The 16,986-nt window shown below is 39.0% G+C and overlaps 1 long non-coding RNA gene across 1 annotated transcript in view; it reads right to left on the bottom strand.

The window, feature by feature from the left end:
- LOC132694549 (uncharacterized) overlaps window positions 1-16,986 on the bottom strand; it is a 47,722-nt gene that overhangs the window by 6,423 nt on the left and 24,313 nt on the right. Inside the window, exon 3 of the long non-coding RNA XR_009617357.3 lies at window positions 4,804-4,950. This is a non-coding gene — a long non-coding RNA (uncharacterized LOC132694549). The remainder of the gene's footprint in view (window positions 1-4,803; window positions 4,951-16,986) is intronic.

The raw sequence follows: 16,986 nt of genomic DNA, 5'->3' as shown, positions 1-16,986 counted from the left end.
GATGTGTCTCTCCACAATGTCAGCTTTATTTAATTGCCGGAGTCCAGCTCCAGCAAGTCCAGGGGTTCCCGAAGGATGAACGGTGTCGGCGAAAAAGTGAAAATAAAACAAAACTAAAATAAAACAACTAAAATAAAAAATAAAAATGGACACAGACAACAGCAGTGTGTTGAACTGGCCGATTATTGCAGCAAACGTGGCATTATATTTGCTAGTGATTTCCTTGTAGCATACGTCATCTATGTTTTCTGGCATTACCCAATTGTAAAATTGTTCCTTTGTGTAATCACCCAATAAGGAATAACGTGGTTGTTTTTTTGTAACTTTCCCTCCTGCCCTTTGCTTATTGATTAATTTCTTTCATTGTTTTTATTATGTATCTACATTTATCTATAAGCTAAGAAGTATTTGCTTTGCTGTTTTCATGAAAGGTCATCTATCCCTCAACACCTCAAGTGGAACAGTTACAGGGACGTGACCTCTTAGTTGTTTCCCTGAAACATTCATGGTTTTGAAGAACAAAAGTGTTTGCCTGGGTCCAAGGTGCGAGGAGGGGGCCAAAAGGGCCTTAGGAACCCACGCCTTATGCATTCTCAGAGAAACAATGCACCTAGGAACTAATGGACCATTCTGTACCTTAACCCATTAGGTTCAGTCATCATCTGGAATGCCTCCTGGGGGCCAAGTGGGCCTACGGGTTAGAGTGACCTGTGTCCATAGATACACTCCTTAGTTCCCGGAGTGGGGCTTTCAAATCCATATGTCTCTCCTTTACAGGCCCTCTTTGCTGGCAAATGTATGAGGCTATCCTTCCTGTGAGTAGAGGAGTCTTCATAGGGGATGGCAAGGGCTAAACGTAAGGCCGCACAATTTCTTGCGGAACCTTATTTTCTTCCCTAATGGTTCTTTTCCCAGGGGGCCTGCCGAGGGCAATTCCCCAACAGACAATACCCCAGGTACTTTAATAAGGCCAAATTACCTAAAAGCGGGAGTACAAGAAGCTTCACTGTCGGAGGGCCACCCTGTAGTCACCAATCCGTCCACAGCCCGGGCCTTGCCACTCAGGCTGGGATAGCTCGGCTTCCAGCATTTAATCATAAAACAAGGTTAATATTAATTGTGAAGCAGGTTCAGGATTCCAAACTCAATGGCATTTCACCACGCATTTAACTTGGCTTCATGCATATCAACAAAGCAAAGCACAAAGTCACACAACAAACAAGATACATCAGGAGGTAAGAAGTTAATGAGCCAGAGTAAAGTCAGTCTGTAAGTACACAGTTGAGATGAAGCCTGTCTAGTCCAGGTCAGCTTTTGGCATGTACTGCTTATTATATTCTGGCGTTGGAGGCTCCCTATAAGGTTCAGAGATCAACTGAGAGGCAGGTGTCTGTCTTTCAAATTTGGTCAGAGGTGAAAGGGTCTGTGTCTGGAGAGTCTGATATTTAGATGCAGAAGTTCTCCCTTTCCAATGGAGTTTAATCAGTGTTAGGCCTTTGTAGGCCCTTTCTGGTTCTAGTGATTATCAGCTCCTGGTTCTTCCAGGTTCCAGTGGTCGTAGAGATTATCAGTCCTTGGAACTGCTAGTCTGTGCTGGTTTTGGTGCTATCTGGTCTTAGTTGCAACACCATTGGCTGCTTACATCACTGCTTGACATGAGTCATTGCTTGACATGAGTAAGTCCATCTTATTCTCTACACACTCCCCTTAAGAGGGCAACCTTGCCTAAACAATGCATTTCATGCTAATAAATTCTTTTCTTCTAGTTTTATGCACCTTCTTTGCCTTTAAAAACCTTTCTTTTGTTTAGTTCAAAGAAATTCCCTTCTACTTGCTAGATTGGATACTACCAGATTCATGAATCATTTAATAAAGCCAGTTAGATCTTCAAATTTTCTCAGTTGAATTTTGTTTTTATTTTTAAATATTTATTTGTTTGTTTAAGTAATCTATATACCCAACGTGGGGCTCAAACTTACAACCCCAAGATCAAGAGTCATATATTCTTCTGACTAAGCCAGTCAGGTGCCCTGAATTGTGTTTTTTAGTAGAAGGAACAGTGAATGTGAGATTTATTTATTTATTTATTTATTTTAATATTTATTTATTTTTGAGAGAGAGAGAGACCACAAGGAGGGGAGGGGGAGAGAGAGAGAGGAAGACACAGAATCCAAACAGTCTCCAGGCTCCGAGCTGCCAGCACAGAGCCCGATGAGGGGGCTCAAACCCACAAACTGTGAGATCATAACCTGAGCCAAAGTTGGACACTTAACCAACTGAGCCACCCAGGATCCCTGAATGTGAGATTTCTGAAATGGGAGCAATCTTGACATTAGGCAACAAATTTGAATTCTGTAAGAAAATGGAAGACATCTAAATGTCATTTTCTATTTGATATTGCTTTGGAATGCAGAATGAAATGAAACAGATGTAAAATGAAATCATAGAATGCTGATGTATTTATACTGCATGAAGTTTTAACTCATCACCAGGCATCCATGATCCTCTTCTTCACACACACCCCAGCTTTACTACTTAGCTGGAAGGCACCACTCTGACGTTCCCAATACAGTGGGAATGGTGGGAATGATGTTCCCACTCCCCACCCACAACCCCACGCATTTATTCACCCCTCAACTTCAAAATCAATTTATTAAAATCTCACTCTAAAATAATAATAATTTGGGGCACCTGCGTGGGTCAGTTGTTTAAGTGTCTGACTTTGGCTCAGGTCATGATCTCATGGTCTGTGAGTCTGAGCCCTGCATCGGGCTCTGTGCTGACAGGTCAGAGCCCGGAGCCTGCTTCAGATTCTGTGTCTCCCTCTCTCTCTGCCCCTCCCCTGCTTGCACTCTTTCTCTCTCTCTCACTCTCAAAAATAAACATTAAAAAAAAAATCTAAATACTAATTCAATAACAGTTGCTAAAACTAAAATAGAAATGACTCTCGTTACTCTATTTTAGGATATTAAAGTTAAGTCGACTAAAATACAAAGTAATCCACCATGAAAGAACATTGATGGAACCAATGAGGTAAGTATTCATATAAGGCACACACAGTGACCCAAGCATATAAGTATGGAAATATGAAATGACTGTCAGTTTAATATTGTAAAACCTCTCTATATTAATATGAAATATTTTGTTAATCATCTACTTGATTTATGTCCTGAAGGGTCACATAATGCAATGGCAATAATATAAATTAAGCTAAACAAAAGACAGTGTGTATAAATAAAGATAGCTCCCAAGGAAGCTTCCGTTGATATTAACATAGATTTTCTGTATCAGAGAAATTTTAGTTGAGGTAGCTTTTTGGAGAGGCCAGTAAAGATTAGGACTGCAAAATTAGCCGTTTACACAGCTAATTGGCAATCACGTTGTTATATGAAGAAAATCTGCCTTCTGATGAGGCTGGAAATTCTTTAAGGGCAGGGACATTTTCTGTCTTACTCTTTGTTTCTCCAGCTGATATCCAATAAATATTGATGATAACTAACTCTTTGTTGGGGAGTAGCAGTAGAGTAGGACAGTGTCTAGGCATAGGGAAAATGATCAATGTTGTGTTCTAAAGGACGCTGGAGTCAAAGCTTAGAGAACGAATCACCTGCTGTAGAAATACTGAGGAGAGGGGCTAAAATGGGGGGGGTCTAAAGCAGTGAGAGTTTTAGCAATCTGCCTCCCAAGAAAACTACAGAATAAGTAGGCATCCTAGATTTGTGTAGGGGCTCTATAATGAGATTACCCAACTCTGTAATGAGATTAACCTGTCACTGCTGAGATAACTTTAAGGAATAATTTAGGGAACTGCCTTTCAAAACTCCCTTATTTCTTTATTAATATTAGGCCACACCTCCTAGCCTGATTATTTTTTATTGACTAGATAATGGGTCAATAAATTACCTGCAGCCTATTTTTGTATCACCTGTGGGTTGAGTGGCTTTTTAAGTGGTTGGGAAAAAAAAATCAAAAGAATAATAATACTTAATGACCCATGAAAATTATATGAAGGTCACATTTTAGTGTCCATAAATGGTCTTATTTGAACATAGCCATGCTCATTCATTTATGTATTACCTGTGGCTACTTTTATGCTGTGATGGCATAGTTGAGTACTTGTAACAGACACTATATGGACCACAAAGCTGAAAATATTTATTATCTGACTCTTTAAGAAAAAAAAAAAATTGTCAACCAGATTCACCCATCCATAGAAAAGTTAGTGTGAAGGTGGTAGGTTAGCCAGATAAATGGTGTAATAACTAAATTCACAAGTTTTCTTTGGTGTTTTTGCAGTGAGAAGGCTTTAACCCACAGACTACTAGTGTTCAGTTCCCTTTCACAAATCTCATTTCAGCCTGATACCATTAAATATTTGATCATCTAGCTTCCTTTATTCTAATGATTTGGCTTCAAAGGTCAGACTGTAGAGTACATATTATGTACTTATAAGTTGTATGAGAACAACTTATGTACATCATAAGGTTCTTGAGTATAGTATTTCCCCTCCCTGTCATAGTAACTTTTACCTTGTAAATTAATAATTGAGCCCTTGGTTGGGATTGGCTTCCTGGATGGCTTGAGTGCTGGAAGAGAATGTGCTCTTCATACAGAATTGAGCAGTCTGTGCTCAATGTAATTGTAAATTGATACATTGACTCTCTAGTTTTTCAAGGCCATCTCAATAGCCTACTTAACACTAGTTCATTTTTCAGAGATGGACTCACTCCTGGTGAACTCAGGGCATTACCTGGAACATACTGAGCTCCTCAGAAATTATACTGATTATTACTATAGACTTACCTCTAGGGGAGACAATGCATTGATAGGAGTTCTTTTTCAATAAATTGCATTCTGGTTTATACACTACTTTGAGAGTCTATTTAGTATGATTTAGTTCCGTTAAGCTTGCTTCTTCCTGAATGTTTAAACAAACTTGAGGTCCTAGAACTGCAAAACAAAGGATTAGAACCTGGAATTAGTTTGTCTGAGCATAATTTAGTCATTCATTATTCACTTATCTAACGTTCACTGAATATCTCCCATGTACAAATCACTGCACTGGCCTCTGGGGTTCACAATATGAATAATACATAATCTCTGCTCTCAGAGAATTTACAGCAGTGAAACAAAGTTATAAATGCAAAGATATAGATAGATATGAACAGAAGTTATCCCAAGGACACACGAGGAGCACCTTAACATAATCAATGGAGACTTTAGAGAAGTAATGCCAGGGCTGAGCCTTAAGAAATGGATAGTGAGGGGCACCTGGGTGGCTCAGTCGGTGAAGCATCTGACCAGCTCTGGTCATGATCTTGCGGTTCATGAGTTGGAGCCCTGTGTCAGGCTCTGTGCTGACAGTTCAGACCCTACAGCCTGCTTTGGATTCTGTCTCCCCTTCTCTCTGCCCCTCTTCCCATCATGCTCTGTCTCTCTCTAGCTTTCTCAAAAATAGTCAATCTGAGAAGATAAAGACTCCTGGGAATAGAGGAGGTGAAGGCATGAACAAGGCAGAGACCCAAAGAACATCATAGTTTGTGGAAGAATGTATATTCCATTTGGTACACTGGGGTAATGAGCATGAGCCAGATTAAGACTTTGCCATCTTAAAGAGTTTCACCTTTAATATTTTTAGGATAATGGTGGGGAGTCACCGAAACTGCCACTAATATTTATTGAGCATGGTACTGTTTTACGTTTTTTAAAGTCATTTAATGTTTTCAGTGACACAGTAAATAGACACCATTATTATCCCCATTTGTCAGATGCAAAAACTAAGGCTCAGAGTAGTTAAGTAATTGTTCCAAGACTAGGTAGCAACACATGGCAGAACAAGGATTTGAAACAGTCTTTCTTTTTTTTTTTTCTTTAAATTTATTATTTCTTTTTGAGAGAGAGAGAGAGAGAGAGAGAGAGAGAGAGAGAGAGAAAATGAGAACATGAGCAGGGGAGGGGAAGAGAGAGAGGGAGAGAGGAGAGAGGAATTCTAAGGAGGTTTCATGCTGTCAATGCAGAGCCCGACATGGGGCTCAAACCTATGAACTGTAAGATTATAACTTGAGCTGAAATCAAGAGTCAGATGCTTAACTGACTGAGCCACCCGGGTACCCTGAACCAAAGTCTTTTTAACCCCAGAGGTCATGTTCAATAGAAGCACTGTGGAATAATGTCAAGCCCATGTATTTTGAAGGAAGTCATCCAAATACTGTCATCCATTCTTTCTGCCTTGATTTTCAAGTTAGACTTTGAAGAGTCATCCTCAACCTTCCCTCCCCTTGAAAACAGGACACAAAACCCTTTTCATATGATGTGAATCTACTTGAGGAAACATATGTGGAAATAACACAAATGCCAAGTATGGGTAAATCATGTTTTACAAAATTTTTTCTATACTGCCCTTTGAAGATAATTTCAAAGATGGTAAATATCCAAACTGTCTTTTGCTTTTCACTTACTCCTTCATCAAGCCCTATCCAAAAGGGCTCCACTCTCAAACAGTCAACATTTGAAGATTTCAAAATAGAAAATAATAAAAAATTAGTGTTTTAAGTGACTTCAAGGGATCAATTTTCAATGTAAAGGAGTAACTCTGAATTTACTAGCTCATAAATTTCTTTTAGGATTTTGTCTGGGAGAATATTTAATTAAAGTACAGTAGACACTTGAAATTTTTAGATTAACATTCATGATGTGAAAAAATCATCAGAAATATCCTTTAAGCAATTTGCAATTTTTCTGAGTCATAATTTCGGGTTTTAAGAGAGTAGGCTGGTCTCAAAGTCCAGAGTTAAGTCTTAGATCAAAAGCTAAACTTCAGGAAATTAATGTCCACATCTTTTTCTAGTATCAAATCGGGATGAACAATGCAGGAATCTTGCATGTCCTAGGATGTCCTAATGGACACTCAGAAGCTTGACTCTCTGTGGAAGACCACAAAATATATTTTTTTCTACAATTCTTGCTGTTCTGTAACTTGTGTTAAAATCTCTTATAGACTTTATATAATAGAATTGCAGGCCTCAAGTTAAAGCACTCCTTTTTCTAGGTAGAAGGGAAACCAAAGCTCCAGACTAGCTTAAATTGTAAGTTTCTTGCTAAACTTGAACGTAACTAACTCTCAAGCCATCTACCTTAGGTAACTAGAAATAAACTTTTGCCTTGCGTCACACATTATATTTTTGTTCCTTATAACATAAGGTTTCTGCTAACTACCAGAAAAGGGAGGAAGGTGAGTCATCTCAATTTCTGACTGACCTTTATAGGGGATGGAAAAATTTTCCTCTACCTTTCCAGATTCTTTTGGCTGGTCTATTAATTAAATTAACATAAGACAGATCAACAAGAAATAAACACATTTAATGATGTAGTATAGGGCACCATAAGAATGTGAGACTCATGGGGTGCCTGGTGGCTCAGTCAGTTAAGTGTCTGACTTTAGCTTAGGTCATGATCTCATGGTCCATGAGTTAGAGCCCTGTGTGAGGCTCTGTGCTGACAGCTCAAAGCCTGGAGCCTGCTTCAGATTCTGTGTCTCCCACTCTCTCTGGCCCTCTCCTGCTCATGCTCTGTCTCTCTCTCTCTCTCAAAAAAAAATAAATAAATAAACGTTAAAAAAAAAATTAAGAATGAGAGACCCACAGGCAGTCAGGCAATTGAGGCCTCTATGTCATCTTGAGCTAAGAAGAAGGCAGTCAGGGTCTGAGACCTCAAAAGGGAAGAAGACAATTCACAGGAAGATGGTAAGAACAAATGTTTGGTAAACAAACAAGGAGAGACAATGGACACAGAGACTAATCTGATCCACAGGCCCTGACAAACTTCCCCCGCACCGCCCCCCCCCCTCCCCCCCGTTTACCACACCTAGCCCATATTCTTTAGCGTTATCTCAGGTGATAGTTCTCTTCCTAGACCATGCTCTCTATCTAAATTCTTGTAGACAGTTAAGAGGGGAGATAAAAACCTGAGTCTTTTGGACCTTGATTGATTTCAACTCAAAGTAATCCATCCAAAATGGCACGTTTTGGAGAGGCTTATTCTGAACCTCTTCACCTTTCAGCTGGCAGCAAACGCTGTGTTCCCTTTTCTCACCTATTTTCTTGGGTCTTACTGTAAGACCCTGAACAAAGTGTTTAATCATCTTATGATGGCTATTAAGATCAAGAAGAGGTTTGGTTGAATTGAGGTTATTGCAGAAGATAATGTAATGTACTAAGAGATTCATCTAGAAAAATATTTGTAAATGTCTCCAACTCTTAGTCAGACTTGAGATTGGTACACACCCCTCCCATGATGCCAGTGGGGCTTACACTTTCAATAAGAATATTCCATTATTCTCTAGTTTCTATCTTATTTGGATCTTGGTAATTATGATAACTGAAACCAACATATTTCTCTGTTTCTATGTTAAATAATTCTGGAAGAAAGCATTCTTTCCTGCTTTTGTGCTATCAATATTAGGATCTAGCAAAAATAACTTAGCTACTCTCTCCAAGAAATACTTCCCCTTAGAAAATAAAACTATGAAACAACTAAAATAGCCTATTCATCTAGCTGACTGGTTAGTACTTACTCAAGAACATCATCTGGCTCTCCTAAACAATTCAAAACTATAATGGGATACATGTTATCTAATTCCACTCAACTCCTTGTTTTGCCAGACCCACCATAAAATCACCCTGCCCTGGCCTAAAACCTTATAAATATTGTCTCCTGACTTTTGCCTTTTGAGATGCTGTTAGGACTCTGTCAATGTGATGACTTTCCTTATTGTAATAAGGCTAATAAACTTAATTTTGTTTGATTAATGGGGCTTTTAGCTGATCTTTTAGGAAGTATATTACAAATTAAGGAGCAAAGTCCTGATTTTACCAAGGTAATTTGCTTATATCTCCATTGTTTCCTCTTAAATAAAACACTCTCCTGGTCCTTCTCTCCTGATTTTCATGTTAATCATGCCCTTGCCTTTCTTTATAGCTTTCACAAATTCCTTTTTCTCTTAACAAACAGAGAAGGAAAAAAGCTTTTAATGAGAATTATGCCATAAAGTACCTGGCAATTGTTTCTCTGCTCCCCAGCATTCTCAGCAAGCTAACTGCAGATTCACCTGGTCACTTCATTATTCTGGCAGTAGTAAGGCCCCAAATCCTATGCAATTCAATCTTGGGGTGCCATTTGCATTACACTAAGAAAGAATTTACTGATAGTTTTCAGTTGTGAAACACTGAGTGCAGCAAGAACAAAACTATCTAGATAAGAAAAATGCAATGTTGTCACTATTTAGCAAATGCTCACAAGACAGAAAAGAGTGTCTTCTGAGAGTTTTTAAGAACTTCATCTGGGGCAATTTGGAGACATGGTCCTGAAAAACATACACAGGGTTGTAGTGTGCAAGCCTAGGACTGGATATCCAGCAGGAATACGGTCAAGGAGTGGGCAATGTTCTGTATTTTCTATTTCTGCTAACTGTGGTCTACATCTTAAGTCTCAGGAGTAGAGCAAAGCATAACACTTTTGTAAGGTAAAATGAAGATTCTCAGATGATCCAGGCTGCAAGGGAGAAGGGGTAAGAAATACAAAAATGCCATGCATAGACAAGATTCTCACCTCAGGTTAAACATGGCAGTAGGCATCTTGGGGGTGACATTCTCAGCATGTGTGTGTCTCTCCCAATCTGAACCAGTTGCCTTCTACCCTTGGCTCTTGATATTTATTTGTGATTTCCTTTCACTGCCATGTCAGGCATTCCCTTTGCCTCTGTCCCATTTCCTATGTTTCATACCTTGTTCTTTCTTAGTTTTCTCATTTTGGTGGCACATATCCTCCAGTGGTTTCTTTTTCTTTTTCTTTTTCGTAATGTTTATTTTTGAGAGAGAGGGATAGAGTGCAAGAGGGGAGGGGCAGAGAGAGAGAGAGAGAGAGAGGGAGACAGGATCCAAATTGGGCTCTGCACTAACAGCCCAGAATCTGATATGGGGCTTGAACTAATGAACTGTGAGATCATGACCTGAGCTGAAGCTGGACACTTAACCAACTGAGCCACCCAGGCACCCTTCCTCTAGTAGTTTCTTAAGGAAGGGCATATGGAGATTATTTTTATAGTCTTTGCAAAGTTTTCTTTTTTTTTTTTTCAAGTCTTTGCAAGTTTTTATATACACCAGCACTTGTTTGATAATTTGGCTAAATAGAGAGCTCTCTGTTTGGGATAAATTTTCCTTCAGAATTTTTAAAGTACTACTCTAATGTCTTCTAGCATCTCAATGATGGGGTTCTAGACACACAACCCCAACATATGGCACCTTGGCATACTGAATATATTAATTTGGAGTTTGAAAAAACAGTAGAAGCAGGAAGGTCACTCTGACCTCTGTGCTGTCCCCCCCTTGTTTCCTCAAAGGAAGAGATAATTCCTCCATGTGAAAGATACCATCCCTCCACTAGGAGAAAGAGAGGTGTTCTTATAACCAAAGACAGGACATTTAGGGCCCAGAAGCCTGCATAAATAAGCCTTGTCGCCTATTTACCATTTACTATCCATAACCCAAATTCCTTTGTCTTGTCGTCTCCTCACAAATTTATTGTCCCTTTGTCTAAAAGGTATCAAAACTTCCTGCTCTGGTCACTTCTTCTCGTCTTCGTTCTCTTATGAAGGCTCTTGTATACATGTAAGAATTCTACAAAATTTGTATAATTTTCATCCATTAATCTATGTCACTTTAATTTTTAGACATAACCAAGAACCCGAACAGGGTTAAAGAAAACTTTTTCCTCCCCTATATCACATTGCTGCTGAAAAGCCCAAAGCAATTCTGATTCCTGTTGATCTGCTTTTTATCTCCTATCTCCTCCTGTCCCTTTTCTGGAAGCTTGAGAATCTCCTCTTTTACCTTAAATGTTTTAGATTTCACAATTATATGCTTTGGTGTAGGGCAATTTTTATCTGTTAAAATGGGCCCTTTTGATTTGGAAATTTGTGTCCTTCAGCTCTGGAAATTTTCCTTGAATTATTTCATCATTGATTTCTTCCCTTCTGTTTTTTCTTTCCTGGAAATCCTATTATTTGTCTGCTGAACTTCATAGACTGATTTAATTTTCTTACCTTTTTTCTCCTATTTCATATCTCCTTGTCTTTTTTGTTCTGTGTCTGATTTCTTCAACTTTATCTCTTCAAATTTATTACATTTTGACTTATTTTTAAAAATAATGTCTTGTTCTAGTTTTAAAAATAAAATATATTCTCTTACCTCTCTCAGGACTGAGAAATGGAAAACTACTGAAACCACAACTTGAAAAACAAAAACAAAAAGCACCAAGACCACATTTTGCAAGACAGACAATTTCAGCAACAGCTCATGGGTTCAGGAAAGATAAAACCACAGACTCTTTCACAAACAGCCTTGCCTAACCTATCAAAGCAGTCAGAGGCTTAACTCACTTGCAAATTCTGACCAATTCTTTCCTGTCATAGCCCTACCCTTCCATCCTGCCCCTCCCCCATTCTTACTAACTTCCGCCTAAAACCATCCTTTGACTAACTCCTCCCCAACAAAACTTTATAAAACTTAAGTGCCAAAGCTTCTCAGAGTCCATTTGACTGATTTCATTAGGCCATTTCCCTTGTCTGGCACATTTCTAATAAATTATGTTTGGTATGTATTGTTGTAATCATAATAGACTTCTTAGGTGGTCTCTTCTGGGAAGTTTTGAACAGAAATTATGTAACATTTTCTTTCTTCAGCATATTGTTTCCTCAACACGTGCTTCTTCTGCCTATTTGGTCTTTACCTTTCATGATAGAGACTTTCTTTAGAGTTCTGGTAATCTTTAGTTTTCTGCTCATGATTGAGGGCAAAAGACAGAAAAGCTGATTGGAAGTTCTGAGTACATGGAGAGCTTTTGTATACTTTGAGTTTACTCTAGGGCCATTTATTTGTTGGGCAATCCTAAATGTCAGTTTCTCTATTTCTTCTCTCTTAGGTTGCACATATTCCCTCAGAGAAAGGTGTGCAATATCCTGCCTAGAGGGTAAAGATACAGCTGCCATGGTTTGGGGGCTGAGTAGTTGATAAAGACTGTGGAGTGGAAGATAGAGTATTAGCACACACAATGCATGTGATTATGTTGCCAGAGAGGAAGACCTCCTTCTGCCCTATGGTCCTTCTAGCTGGACTTAGAATCAAATTGACATGAGACAGATTAACAGGAGAAACTCAAATTTAACAGTTGTAAGTATGGGGAACCCACAGACACGAAATTCCAAAAAACAATGTGGTGACATGAAGCCTACATGAACTAAGGTGAGGGGTAGGGTCAGAGGATACAAAGTGGGGGAAGGCCATTAGCAGGAAGGTGAAAGAAGATGTTTGTGCAGATAAGTTCCTTAGGTAAAGTGAAGTCTCTGTTAACAGTTCTCTTGCTGGTATAGGCTCTTCTTCACAATGTAAATTTAGGCAGTTGATGAGGAAGCAGAGAGCTTTTCCTGCATCTGTTGGGTTTTGATTACTTTTAACTCGAAATAATCTTTATTCCAAAGTGGCCCATCTTGGGGCACTCTGCCCCTCAATGTAAACCTCCATTTTGCATGGTACTAATGACCTCAATTGTGCCTACTATTCCCCAGTTCACAGACTCATTTTTATCCTCTCCAGATACTTCCAGCTTCTACTAGAGTCAGGGAGAAATAGTCACCCAATAGCATGGATTTAGGGAGAGGATTTTTTCCACTGTTGCCAGAGAATTCAGTTTTCTCAGTTCTTCTAAGTTAGTTTGCAGTCAGCTTGCTTTCCAGTTTCCAAAGGTTTATTTTTGTTGTTATTCTCCCTATCTTTGTGCTTTCATGCCTTTTTTTTTTTTTTAAGATACCACTATTGTAGTTTTAGAGGAGAAATAAAATTAGATTGGTATATTGTATGTATCACTTTAACCTACAGTGCTTCCAATGTTTTTTTTTCTTCATTAGCCATGTCGTCTTCCTTTGGCATTTCGCCAGAAAAACATTTGTAGAGTCAACCATTTTGTAAAGGCTCATTCACTAATAGCCAAACTGTTTGAGGGAACATGTAGACAGATCATAAGATTAAGCAATGAAATGCTTTGACTACTTATCACTGAAATCTTTTTCATATTTAAAATTAAATCAGTGAATAGTTTAGGGAGTGGATGCAGTAGACTTCTCTTTCAAAATCCCCCTTTTTTGCATTTTCTGAATCACAAGTCAAAGTGGTGTTATTTAAGAATGTACTGGGTATGAGGTGGGGGAAGATAAGAAGAAAGAGGAAGGAGAGAGAGAAAAAAGGAAAAAGACGAGAGGAAGAGAAAGGTAATTGTCTGTCTGTAGAGGGTACAGAGGAGGAAAGATATTCCCTCTGCCTTTCTAGGTTCTATAGTTGGATCTATGAAGTAAACTGATAAGAGGAAGACTACCAGGAGAAAGGATATATAAATTTATTGACTTTTAAAGTTACATGCACAGGGAAATTATAGGGAAAAAGGAGTGAATACCCAAAAAAGCAGTGAGATTTAAGAGCTTATATATAGTCTTTTTAAAAAATATATACAGTCTTTATAGGGGAAGGGAAAGGAGGATTAGGCTGCTGAGGGGAGAATAAGTGATTTTTAGGAAATAGAAATGGGTCCTCAGAAGACTATATGGGAGATATGATAGTTTGTGATAGTTTTCTAGTCTCTCCTGTGGTAAGAGCCAATTTTCCCTAGTTGATGAAACTCTAGAGGAAGAGATCTGTGACAACTGAGTTACTTTTGGAGGATCTGTCTATAGGCAGAGAAAGGGAATTTTAAAAAGTTTTGTCCTGCATTTTCTATTTTTCAAGTACCTTCAGCTCAAAATAACACTTATGTCAAAAATGCATATTTTAGGGTTGTATATTCTACCACCCTTCAAGGGCAAACTGGCCTGTCCATAGCCTTCTCATGCTATCTGGGCAGGGTCATCCATTCTAAGGCCTGGTCTTTAGAAATTAAAATGATGGAAGAGGAGTTAAGATGGCAGATTAATAGGGGGACCTTATGCTTGCCTTGTCCCTCGAACATAGCTAGATAAATATCAAATCATTCTGAACACCCAAGAAATGTATCTGAGGACTGAGAGAACAAACTGCACAACTAAAGAGGGAAAAGAGGCTATATAATGGAGGGTAGGAGGTACAGAGACCTGATTGGGGGAGAAAAGAATCATGGGTGTTGAGGAGGGGAGGGAGCCCTGATCACAGAGAGCGGAAAGAAAGAGAGAGAGAATGAGAGAGAACAGTGCACAGGGGATTATGCAAGAAAAGCACTTCCCCAAAACCAGTGATTAGGAAAATGAGAGGGACTGTTTATCACGGGTTTTTAAAAGCAGCAGAGCTTGAAGACAGAAATTTTAGACATCCACACTGTGACAGGTGTGGAAGCTGGCAGGCTAAACGGTACTCCTGTGGAGTAGAAGGGCAGTGAGAGTGGACAGTGTGTTTTATGCACCACTTGGGTTTCACTAGGAGAGATAGTTCTCTTTGTTGGAGTGTACTTGGGAGAGCTGGCAATGGCTCTTAGGGTACAAAAGAGCCGGCAGGCACCACTGCACTGCCCTATTACTTAGCATAGGGAACCTGCTAAGGGCAACTAACCTGGACACTGGCTTTTTGTTGTACATTCCTATAAACTCCAAGCCTCTGTGCATTTGTGCAACTGCCCTTCTGGGACAAACTGGCAGCAGCCATAGCGTGGTGAGTCCCTCCCCCAGAGGATCATCATGGGTCCATGCTGTGCAGGGTCCCTAAAATTTTTTTGAAACTCAGCCAATATGCATGAGATAAAACACAGGGGCACTGTACCATTGAGGGGGCAGATGACCCAGACACAGGGTGAAAGCAGCAACCTGAGAGATGCCAGGGATAAAAGAGGGGAGATAGTTCACTCCTCTCTGAGGGCTTCCTGGACTACAGCAGGTAAGAACTTCCTTCTGCAGAGATAAGACAGCAGGTTGACACCAGTTTTTATCACCTGCCCATCAGCACAGATGGATTTCAGTGAACAGCACAGTGTCCACAGTGGAGGCTTGAGCTGCTTATACCGAGCCCCACTCCTGTGCTCTTCAGGTGATTTTTTTACTAGAGAGCCTGAGAGCCAGAACAGCAGTGTGCCCCTCTCCCAGAAGACCAGCACAAACCCCCTGCATGCACCAAGCCTACCAACTATAGGGGGCTTCAAAGTTTCAGGTCTAGTGGAAATAGGATCAGGCTAGTTTTAACAAGCAGACCAAGTACACCTAATTAAAATTCATCACACACTGGAGAAGGTCCAAACACTACCCAATGAGGGAAGGAAAAACTTTGCAGGGAAAGAGCAGCCAAAACACAACAGCAGATTGCACACACCATACACCAGAGACACTTCCTAAAGCACCAGACACTGGACAGTATATAACCTCTTCTTAATAAAGCCATTACTTTCAAGAGAAGGAAACATAATAGGCTTTTCTAACACACAGAAGAAGTCAAAGACCTAAAAAAATGCCAAAATGGAGGAATTCATCCCAAAAGAAAGAACAAGAAAAGATCATGGCCAGGGATCTACTCAAAATTGATACAAGTAATATCCTTGATCCAGAATCTAAAGCAACAATCATAAGAATACTAGCTGTGCTTGAGAAAAGCATAAAAGACACTGGGGAGTCACTTACTGCAGAGATAAAAGACCTAAAATTAGTTAGGCTGAAATAAAAAATGCTATAACTGAGATGCAAAACTGACAGCATGTAATGAACACAAGGATGGAAGGAGCAGAGGAACAAATAATTAACATAGAAGATAAAAATTATGGAAAATAATGAAGCTGAAAAGAAGAGGGAAATAAAAATATTGGATTTTTATCCAATGTATCCATATCCAATGTAGACTTAGGGAAGTCAATTATTCCATAAAGTGTAATAACACTCATATCATTGGAGTCCCAGAATAAGAGGGGGAAAAATGGGCAGAAGGTTTTTTTGAACAAATTGTATCTGAAAACTTCACTAATCTGGGGAGTAAAATGGACATTCAAATCCTGGAGGCACAGAAAGTTCTCATCAAAATCAATAAAGCAGGCTAGCACCAAGATATATTCTTAGTAAAACTGATAAAATACAGAAATAAAGAAAAAATCCTGAGAGCAGTAAGGGAAAAGAAATCCCTAACTTACAAGGGAGGACAAATAAGGTCATCAGCAGACTTATTCACAGAAGCATGGCAGGCAGGCCAGAAGGGAGTTGCATGATATATTCAACATTCTAAATGGGAAAAATATGCAGCCAAGAATACTCTATATACAACAAGGCTGTCATTCAGAATAGAAGGAAAGATAAAGAGTTTCCCAGACAAACAAAAACTACAGGAGTTCGTGAGCACTAAACCAGCCCTGCAAGACATATTAAAGGAGACTCTTTGAATGGGAAAAAAAGACCAAAAGCAACAAACATAAAAAGGAACAGAGAAAATATCCAGAAACAATGACTTTACAGGTAATACAATGGCACTAAATTCATATCTATCAATAATTACTCTGAATATAAATGGATTAAATGCTGCAATCAAAAGACATAGAGTGTCAGAATGGATTAATAAAAACAAGTTATGTGGTGACTGTAAGAGATGTACTTTAAACCTAAAACACTTACAGACTGAAAGTGAGGACATGAAGAAACATTTATCATGCAAAAAGACATCAAAAGAAAGCTGGAATAGCCATACTTATATCTGACAAACTAGATTTTAAACCAAAGATTGTAACAAGAAATGAAGAAGGGCACTATATCATAATAAAGGGAACCATCCAACAAGATCTACCAATTACAAATATTTATGCCCCTCAACTTGAAACACCCAAATGTATAAATCAATTAATAACAAACATGAAGGAACTTATTGATAATAATACAATAATAGCAGAGGACTTTAACAACCCATTTACAACAATGGATAGATCATCTAAGCAGAAAATCAATAAGGAAAC

This window comes from Panthera onca, chromosome B4 (genome assembly GCF_046562875.1).
Source record: "Panthera onca isolate mPanOnc1 chromosome B4, mPanOnc1 haplotype 2, whole genome shotgun sequence".
NCBI lineage: Eukaryota > Metazoa > Chordata > Mammalia > Carnivora > Felidae > Panthera > Panthera onca.
The sequence above is the reverse complement of the archived record's forward strand: the minus strand, read 5'-3'. Positions and strand labels throughout refer to the sequence as shown.